The 10439-nt window shown below is 47.2% G+C and overlaps 1 long non-coding RNA gene across 1 annotated transcript; it reads right to left on the bottom strand.

The window, feature by feature from the left end:
• Positions 1-4656: 4656 nt before the first annotated feature.
• LOC308581310 lies at positions 4657-9813 on the bottom strand. The gene is made up of 2 exons (XR_014004957.1): positions 8376-9813; positions 4657-8343 (listed from the first exon to the last, which is right to left on the bottom strand). It is a non-coding gene; the product is annotated as an uncharacterized lncRNA (long non-coding RNA).
• Positions 9814-10439: the final 626 nt, after the last annotated feature.

Here is a 10439-nt window from a genome sequence, read left to right as displayed (position 1 = left end):
CCAGAGCCTAGGACTTGCTGATCAGAAGGTCGGCGGTTCGAATCCCCGCGACAGGGTGAGCTCCCGTTGCTTGGTCCCTGCTCCTGCCAACCTAGCAGTTCAAAAGTGCGTCAAAGTGCAAGTAGATAAATAGGTACCGCTCCGGCGGGAAGGTAAACAGCATTTCCGTGCACTGCTCTGGTTCGCCAGAAGCGGCTTAGTCATGCTGGCCACATGACCCGGAAACTGTACGCTGGCTCCCTCGGCCAATAAAGCAAGATGAGCGCCGCAACCCCAGAGTCGTCCACGACTGGACCTAATGGTCAGGGGTCCCTTTACCTTTACACAGTGTACAGAACATTGACGTGCTTTGATCTAGCTTTCAGCTTATCAATGATTTCATTTTTTAAAATGTTTTAAACAGTTTAACACTGTTTTACATGAAGAAATTTGTTGGGGGCTTCTTTCTTTCTGTAAACTGCTTCAGTATTTTATCAGTACTGTATATAAATCCTGTGAAATGAATTTGGAAAAAGGTTAGAATGGTGTCTAGGCCTGCGCAACTCTGAGAGAGCTAGGGCCTGCTGCCATGATCCCCACTTGCCCCCTCCTCCCCTTGGTCTAGCATCCCTGAATAGGCCGTCTAGAAAAGGGCTATAGCCATACTCCTGTGCAAAGACCATGGCTCCGAATCTGTCTCGCGAGCCTGGAAAACATTCTGGCTTTGAGCCACAATTAGCGTATCAGGATATCTACTGCCGCAACAGCTTTAAATCCCATGAACTCGAAACGGACAGGTGTTCTGATTTTCTTTGGCCTCTGCTCATTTTCTATCCCTTTTTACAGTACATGTTTCTTTTCCAGATGGCTATCAGCAGGTTTTTGCCCAGCAGGTGCACCTGTTTGCAGCAGCAACACACAAACAGGAAAAGTAGACTGTAGCCAGGGTCTTGACCATATAACCTCCACCCCCTCTGGCAATACTGCAAGGCAAACTGCTTTTGGAACTGGGAGGCATTTCAAAAACAGTTTTGTGACATGGGAGTCCGCTAAAAAGAACCAAAAGGTAGTCTGACATCTTAGTGGGGTGTGTGCTCCTACTAGAGCTTTGTAGATCCCAGCCTATAGTTGCATTTTTCCTTAAGTCAAATATATCTTTCGAGACCCCATCCAGCCGAAAAAGCTTCTTGTGTTATAATTTTTGTGCGTGTTTTTAAACTGCTTTTGGTTGTTTTTATATTTTGGACATCGCCTTGGCATATATATATGTGGAAGGTGATTAGTAAACAATAACCTCACTGTACGAAACAGAAGATTGCCTCCCGACACCTGGGGCTGTCAACAGACCCCAGGTTTCTTTGAAGGGGTTTTAAGAAAATGAGTAATCATTATCCGCAGGGTTGTAACAATTGGTTTTAAACTCAGGAGCCAGATTTTCTAGGCACCAGCTTGGAAAATGGGAGATGGAACCTGAGTGAACCAATGTCAAAAGGAAAAATTACACCTTGTGGCACTATAATTTTTTTATTATTACAGCATAAACTTCTGTGGATGTGAGTGCATTTCATCAGAGGTGTGAAGTTGTAGCAGGTGTGCGTGTGCGCCATATAATCTCTACACATACAAATATTGGGGGGGGGGGAGTGGAAATTGCAAGCAGTGAGGAAAATAAAATACATTTCTGAAGTCCACTGATTCTATTTATCCTATACAGAATGTAGAGCAAGACTGTGGATACATATGGCTTCTATTATGTTTCCGAGCACAATTCAAAGTTTTGGTGCTGACCTTTAAAGCCCTAAACGGCCTCGGTCCAGTATATCTGAAGGAGCATCTCCACCCCCATCGTTCTGCCCGGACACTGAGGTCCAGCGCCCAGGGCCTTCTGGCCGTTCCCTCGCTGCAAGAAGCCAAGTTACAGGGAACCAGGCAGAGGGCCTTCTCTGTAGTGGCACCCGCCCTGTGAAATGCCCTCCCACCAGATGTCAAAGAGAACAACAACTACCAGACTTTTAGAAAACACCTGAAGGCAGCCCTGTTCAGGGAAGCTTTTAATGTTTGATGCATTACTGTATTTTAATATTTTGTTGGAAGCCACCCAGAGTGGCTGGGGAAGCCCAGCCAGATGGGTGGAGTATAAATTATCTATATCTATCTATCTATCTATCTATCTATCATCTATCTATCTATCTATCTAGCTATCTATCTATCCATTGGTAGTTGAGAAGGTGAACGAACCATTTATGATGTGGCTGACTCGGCCACATCAACCATTATTTAATTCACCTGTTCACCTTCCAGAGTACAATATACGCCATCGTCCAAATGCCATCTATTTCAGCTGCGTATTATTTCTCTAACTGCCTTAACACAGAGACAACTTCAAGCAAGTTTATTAGGAAGAACGATTTCAATTTTCTGGATTAAAATGTGTTTAGCATAAAATTGTTTTTGCTTTGGCAGTAAGAGTGTAAAAATCAAAAGCTTAAAATCGAAATAATTGGCTATGTTTTGCCTCCATGCATAGAGGCAGAGCATAGCCTCCCGAATACCAGTTGTTGGAAGACGCAGAGGGGAAAGGGGCTCTTGGGATCAGGTCCTGCTCTCTGGTTTCATCTGGGTGGCACCAGGGAGAACAGGGATGCTGGAACAAATGGGCCGCTGGGCTGATCCAGCAGCCTCTTCTTATCGCAAGCTTCATCAACATGATTGTGATTATTGCATTAACTGCAATGCAGCTACGACATCAAAGAGGCTATTACAGTTAGGAAACATACTGTGCCATATTGTTACCAGAGGACAAAACTGGGCAAATTAATGACGCCAAATTGGAGGTTTCTTTATGGAAAATCCTCTGCTTACATGGTAGGAGATCTGGTAAGGCGTTATAATTTTACGAACGGTGATTCTTTCTAGAAGCCATCATTATGGCGAACCTTGCTATTCAGATGCAATCAATGTGCTATGTGACTACATACTGCTTTGCGTTCTGCACTAAATTCTTCTCAGTTAGCAAAGAGAATAAATTTTCACCAGCTTGAGTCGTAGAAAACCTTTTTTTAAATAAGTAATATGTGTGTGCCTTGCGCTTCAAAAAGAAAAACTTTGCTTGGGGGAGGCCGCTGGACTGGAAAACCAATTCATTTAAGAAAAATGAAGTCAGTGACTTTGAAGTTTAGGAATGGAAATCAGGGAATTTTGAGACAGGGCTTAATCTGCCATAAATTGGCCAAACCTTTAAAAAAAACAAAACTGCTCTCCCACAGCAAATCTAATAAGTGGGAGCTGCAACAAAATGTTGCAGTGTAGTGTGCTCAGGAACCCCATTTCCCCCTTCACCAGTAAGCCAGTTTCTGTGGCCATTATGCCCAGTCCTCACTGGACTGCTTTGGGGGGGGGGCAGCCCTCCTTAGTTTCCCTTCCCTTTAAAGAGTTTCTGCAAATTTAAGGGTTACCCAAAGTATGCTGATGCCCCCCACCCACCCTGTTCTTTGGCCTATGTAAGACACAACACTCAGGCCTGAATTAGAATGGTGGTGATACAAGTCTGTTTGCCAGTACAATTTGGCCTATTCCTAGATAAGAAAGCCCAATGAAAGCAAACATCAAAGTATGCTTACCAATACTACTTGGGAGTCCCCTAATGCCTGAGGAGCAATGGGTGTACTTTTTATAGCTGAAGGGGGGCATTCTTTTCTGTAAAGGGTTGCATTACCTTAAAGGTAAAGGGACCCCTGACCATTAGGTCCAGTCGTGACCGACTTTGGGGTTGCGGCGCTCATCTCGCTTTATTGGCCGAGGGAGCCGGCGTACAGCTTCTGGGTCATGTGGCCAGCATGATTAAGCCGCTTTTGGCGAATGAGAGCAGCGCACGGAAATGCTGTTTACCTTCCCACCCGAGCGGTACCTACTTTCGAACTGCTAGGTTGGCAGGAGCAGGGACCGAACAACGGTGCTCACCCTGTTGCGGGGATTTGAACCGCCGACCTTCTGATCGGCAAGCCCTAGGCTCTGTGGTTTAGACCACAGTGCCACCCAGGTCTATACTACAGAACAGCAAAGCTTATCATTAAACCAGTGCTGAGTTCTGTCCCTTTCAATAACACCCAATTAAATGTATCTGCATCTATCAATGTAGAATTGGGCATCACTCATCTGAGAAATCCGAAGCATTAAGGGTTTCAGCAAACCATGCCTTTATGTACATCCATTGTTGCAAGGAGGGGACAGGAAGGCTAATATGCGGGGAACCTGTGGCCCTCCAGGACTCCAGCTCCCATCACCTCAGCCAGCATGTTCAATGGTCAGGGATGGTGGGAGCTGTAGCCTAGCAACAGCTGAAGGGCCACAGGTCCCCTGCCCCTGGAGTAATGGACCATTTGCAGTTGTGTTCCTGCTTCTTATGGTGGTTTCTTCCTCAAACAGGCACTAGAATTGAGGAGGAGCTTTTTCTCCCCCACAGAGGTGTGTATCAATTGTGGCTCAAGATATGTGAACTGGAGACCAATGAATTATTGGCAGGCTGCTCTACATTTGCCTCCGCTGCATGTGACCGATATTAAGAACACAATCGGGTAGTTTCTCTGCAACCCAAGACTCTCACCCCCATCTCGCCTCAGTTTTCAACATCTCCAAAGGACAAAAGGACTTTAAAAAGACAAGACAGACACAGTAAGCTGGGTTTTGAAGCACCATTTTTTATGTTGAATGGCAGAGCGGGGGTCATCTGCTACAATTCCAAAACCAAGGAAAGAAAACTTTCACTTCATTTAAAAAATAAGACAGGTCGGGGTTTTTTTGTTCCCTTTCCCTCCTTGGTGAAAACATAATACTCAAAAAGTCGCCTCGCGTCACACGAGGCTGTTCCAAAAATATACAAACACTGAAACCAGGAACGGTGGGCTGGCTGCATATGTAACATCAAAACAGAGAACTTCAGAAAGCGTCCTGCACAACAAAATTGAATGGGAGAGAAATCTGCTCTTGCGAGGCAGCCAGGCGGTGGTTCAAACCCATAATACCAAAGTGTTCTGTTTGCTTCTCCTCCCACATAGTGCCAGGGAGTCACAGGTGAGAAGTAACCAATGGCCAGAGAAAAATATATGTCTATATAATGTTATATTAAGGTTTACAGCACGTTGGGAAAATGGCGGGTGGCCACAAGTTCAGGGCTGGAGAGGAGATCCACTTCCATGAAAGGACACCAGGTTTGTGCTTGGCAATGTAGAAACGTTGAGAAGGGCCACCACACACACAATACCTTGTGCTGGCTCCGCCGTAGTCTGGCTGGCAGAATCTAGCTACTCTGCAGGCGGCGTCTACCAGGAAAAACAGCATCCGAAACACAAAGGACCAAGGAGAAGGTCGTGGTGTGCTACATAAACGAAGGCCGCCTCTGTGGCTCCTATGTCCTTTGGGCGCAAAAAGGTACAATTCAAAGTGCTTTGCATATGGAGACTGGCAGAGGCAGAGAGACAGCCGGGAGACACAGTGGTTTTGCAATGCCTTGTGTTTTAACAACTGTTTGCACAGACCCTCCCCGTTCCAGCAATACCCTGTCCGAGCGATAGGAAGAAAAACAGGGAAGGGATATTTCCAGACCATCGTTCTCCACAAGAGAGAGCTCCCCAAGGGCCTGCCCATGACATTTTAGCACTTCCGATCCCTGCTGGCACAGCCACAGCGAAGCATTTCGCACGACTGGTGGGGATCGGTCTGGGTCCTGCAAACCATGCGGCGAAGGTGACTGGTCTTTGGCTTGCCTTAATCCACCACCTCCAATCTACTCTGGTAGGAAACGCATAACAAGGGAAGCAGGAAGGAGGCAGGTTGGCCATGCCCAATCGCCTCCCAACTCCCAAAGACAAGGTTGCGCAATGAGAAGCACGGGGCTCACTCACAAAAACAGGGGAAGATTCTTAAAGCAACAGGAGCCCCTTGAAATCCTCAAACAAGACTGCAGGGACCACAAATAGAGTGGTACATGCAAAAGCTCCTTTCTTGCAAATGTCAGGGGTGGGGCTGGTCAACACGGCCCCAATCACACCATGGGCATAGCCAGGACTTATTTTGGGGGGGGGGGGTAGAACACCCACCTGCCTGGCTCGCTCTAGCAGATTCAGAATGAAATGTCCCAACAGATGTCTTAAATCGCTTTCTTTGGACCCCACGCTCTGAAAAAACCTGTCAAAACCTTTCTACAATTTCTACTTTTAGTTAACTATTTTTATTTATTCACTTGATGGGGGGGCAGCTGCCCCCCCTGGCTGTGCCCATGGCTCACATTGGAATGCATGTGCAGTTTGAGTGAGCAGGGCTACAGTCGCCCCGCCCCAAAGCAGAACTAGCCTGTCACAAGAGACTAAGAAGAGGAGACTGAGCAGCTAAGTGCATGTAATATCTTGTAAGTACTCCTAATCCCGCTTCCCTCTTCCAGGTGTCCATACCCACTCAGCCGCAGCATTTATTCACATTTATCGCATCCAGAGCCTCCACATGCCCAGCAAGCCAAGAGCGCATGAAGCATGTCCTCAGCTTACAAATGCACTTGCTAACTCCCAACCACAGGGCGCACAGAATAGGCAATCCCTTATAAAATGCAAGCGTCACGAAGAACTGCTCAATCTGAGACCATTCGGATGCATGCTTTCTGGTACTGGAGCCGTGGAATTGCGAGTAGCGTTGGACAGAACCTGGCCAGGGGCCTGTGAAGCCAAGGATCTCGCCTGCCCCTTCCAATTGCCTCTCTCCCCCAAAAGGCACTCAATACCGTGCAGAAGTGAATCCAGCGATCACCTCTAAGTGAACAAAAGCCTTTCAAGCTCAGAGAAACAAGTATGCGAGGGCTCAGTCAACGACGCAAAAGAGCCATCCTGGGAAATCTCAAGCTGATTCGGCTTAGCAAATCGCAGGGTGGAGGAACAGGACAGTGCAGACAGCTGCCCAGGACCCAAAGATGAAAGCTCTGAGTAGTCACTGCCAGATAGCCACGTCGTAACCTCTCCTATTGGGAGGCTGGAGATCAATACATACGTCAACGTGTGACGTCGTCTCATACCTAGCATCCAACGCATAATCGCCTTCTCCGGCAGTTAACTCTCTAAGGTTGCTTTGCCTAAAATTCATCTTCCCCTGTACCCAAAGATTCTTTTGAAGCTGGGATGCAGGGGCTGGCCCTGTGACCTAGTGGACATGCGTGCATGCAAAGAAGCACCCGCAGCTCAGTGGCAGAGAATCTGCTTTCCATGCAGAAATCCCTTGCTGCAACCCCAGCATCTTCAGATAAAAAGGAAACAGGGCTTGGGGAAAGACCCTTGCCTGAGACTCTGAACAACCAGCACCAGTCCAAAGAGAGAATACTTGGCAGATAGACATATAGGATAGATCTCAGGAAATCAGATCTATTGTGAAGCTTTACCACATGAGGGTGGCTACTCCAAAGACACCTGGAAACGGAGTATCAGAGGTTGCACGCATGAGATGAGTGCTGGCCCCATTTCCCCATGCCCAAAATTAAGTGATGGCGGAGGTCTACAAGCACTTTTGGCACCAGTCCTGTGTTGAAGCATCCACCACAAGACACAGCCTCCCCTCTTAGCATTCTTTTAAGTAGTGAGATCGTTTCAGTTGAGAAAGCTTGCTACTGAAGCGGCAAGCAACTGGGGGTCATCACAGGTTCTCCCCCACTTCAGCTGATGGGCATTAAGAGGCTGGGGAAATTCTTCCCATGCAAGAGACCATTCATCTCCTCGCGCTAACTTATTGCAGTGAACTACGTGGGCCTCTCAAGCATCAACCAGGGAGAGGAAATATTACAGGCTAAGTAGATGTGACCATTGTGAAGGCACAAAAAGCTATCTAGATTCCTGCTTAAGTTTTCTTTAGAGTTATATCTTTACTGGGCTAAGTGCCATGCTGCTAGTGTCTTTGGGGAACAGAATGTTTCGCTGCAGCAGATTGAAAACCTGCTTCCTAGAAGACCTTCCTGACCTCATCCCTGGGGTTCCCCCGAGCCTGAATGGAAGAGCTTTCGTCTTGCGCTATTCATAAACTGCTTATGCGTTACGCTACCCTTCCAGGCTAATTTTAACATTGCAAAACCAAAAGGAGAGGTTGAGCCACAACAAATAAACTCAAAATTGATGGCTTGTCCATATAGGCAAACTGCCTGGTGAATTTCCATTTAAAAAATCCTTTTCCTTTTCAGGTGAGAAAGAACTCTCTGATAGCAAGAGCTGCTCGACAGTGGAACAAAGAACCTTGGAAGGTGGCAGATTATCCTGCATTGGAGATTTTTAAACAGGGGTTGGGTGGCCATCTGTCAGCGATTCTTTAGTTGTGATTCCTGCGTTGAACAGGACCAGACTACAGTAGATGATCCTGGGGTTCCTTACAACTCCATGATTCTATACCAGGCTGAGACCTTATCTGTTGTTGTTGGGGGTATTTTTGTGGGTTTATGTTTTGTTTTTGCTTTCTGTTTCTTTTTACAGCTCTCAGCCCGGGACATTTACAGAGGGACTTGGTACACACACATGTACACATCCAGCCAATCTCGCATTTGGTATTTAGGGCAAAGAGTGCTAATCTCCCTTTACTGCCTGCAAACGGGTTATGGAGCCTCATTTAATTGCTATCTCTGTTCCTCTTATCGATCCAAGATATTTGTTCAGCCAGAGGTTGTGGAAACTTCAACTCCCACCAGCCCCTAGCAGCACGGCCAATGGTCAAGAATGTTGGGAGTTGCAGTTCAACAACATCTGGGGTGTGTGTGTCAGAGATTCCCCCTCCATGCTGTAACAACTGTTCCTCCCTTAAGAACACAATCCAGATACGCAGAGTTTTGTGAGTTGGCTAAGAATTCTCTTGGCAAGCCGTAACTCCTCCAACGAAAACGACAAACCCTCAAGGGCACTTGAGCAGGTGGAAGTCACACAGCTGAAGCCAGACTATGCTCCTACGCAGTTGTGAGTACAACAGGTGCAAAAATCAAGAACCAAGGCTTCACCAAAAGCGGTTCCGGGAGGAAAACAGTCTCCTCTAGAAGCAGATTTGTTTGCCTACTGACGCACCCAACTGCCACCCAATCTCGACTTTGCCAGGCACTTGGTGTGAGTGTGCGCACGCACACTAATTGCATCATCAAGAAACTTGCCCCTAGCACATTCCCTATTGGAAGAGCAGACCAGAAAGGATTTCCTACAAATTCACTGAGAAGAACGCTCTTAAAGCATCTACAGCAGCTTGGTGGAAGGGAGGGGGAGGCCCCCCTGTTTTCCTTTTGCCCTACCAGCGAGATAAATACCTAACTCAGAAGTGATCGCAGAAAGGAAGGCTATTATCCTTTGGAGAGAATATTTTCTCAAAGTGGCTTAACTGGGGCAGGCCCAAGTGCTGGAGCTGTAGTCGGAAGAGGCTAGATTTTCTCCTTGCCTCAACTGAGAGGAGACGCTCAAATCTAGAGACCCCCACCCCCAATGGAAAGATGCCAAGCAGCAACTTAGATGAGCTGCTGTGCTAAAAGCAAAGATTGTCCCAGCATAGGCGTGAGAAGGCAGATTTCCAGAATGATGGTGCTGGCGGCTCTGCAAAGTCAAGAGCATCTGCCAATGGCTCGTGGAGAAGTTCCCTCACCTTCCACCACAGTGGTTCAACAGGTTTAAAACAAGCTTAGGTTTGCAAACGTGGCACAAAGTTGAAGTATAGTCTTAAAATACTGGAGGTGCTGGCAAGGATAAGAACCTTTAAAGCAGTGGTTCTCAACCTTGGGTCCCCAGATGTTTTCGGCCTACAACTCCCATGATCCCTAGCTCACAGGACCAGTGGTCAGGGATGATGGGAACCCAAGGTTGAGAAAGGCTGCTTTAAAGGCTCATAGGCCAGAAGCCTCTGCTGTGGTTGGACTAGATGACTAGGTCCCTTCCGAGTCTGCAATGCTAGGATTCTTTTTACAACAAGAATCACGCCCAGTCACTTCTACATCAAGCCCGAAAACCTCTTCGTTACCTTACTGCAGCAGGATACACCTGGGTACATTCAGATGCCCAATGGCTGTAGGTCAGACATACTAAAATGTCTGGTGGCAGAAATGTTCCAACGATTGCACTAGAAAATATTTATCATAAGCAGCCACAGGTTCTTTTTTTAAAAAACAAACAACTAAAGAGAGGGGAGGGTCAATTCCACTATGGTTTGCTAAGTTGCCCTTTGGAGAATAAAACACAGGACACAGGCAAGTGGCTGGCAAGCAAAGTCCCCCCCCCCCCAATGAACTCTAGATCTTCAGAAGGGGCTTCCACAGAGAGGCGCCCTTCCTGCCCACTATGGCACTAACTTGACACTAAATTATGAGGCACCCTTTTCTGCTTGCTTGGGGTGTGCCAGGCGCCTTGGTCTGTCCTCCCTTGCCAAGTCTCCATATTTGGGGGCAACTCTCCTCCCCCAAAACCCCCTTTCCTCTG

This window comes from Podarcis bocagei (genome assembly GCF_964188305.1).
Source record: "Podarcis bocagei genome assembly, chromosome: 2".
Classification (NCBI taxonomy): Eukaryota; Metazoa; Chordata; class Lepidosauria; order Squamata; family Lacertidae; genus Podarcis; species Podarcis bocagei.
This window is presented reverse-complemented; position numbering and strand designations above follow the sequence as displayed.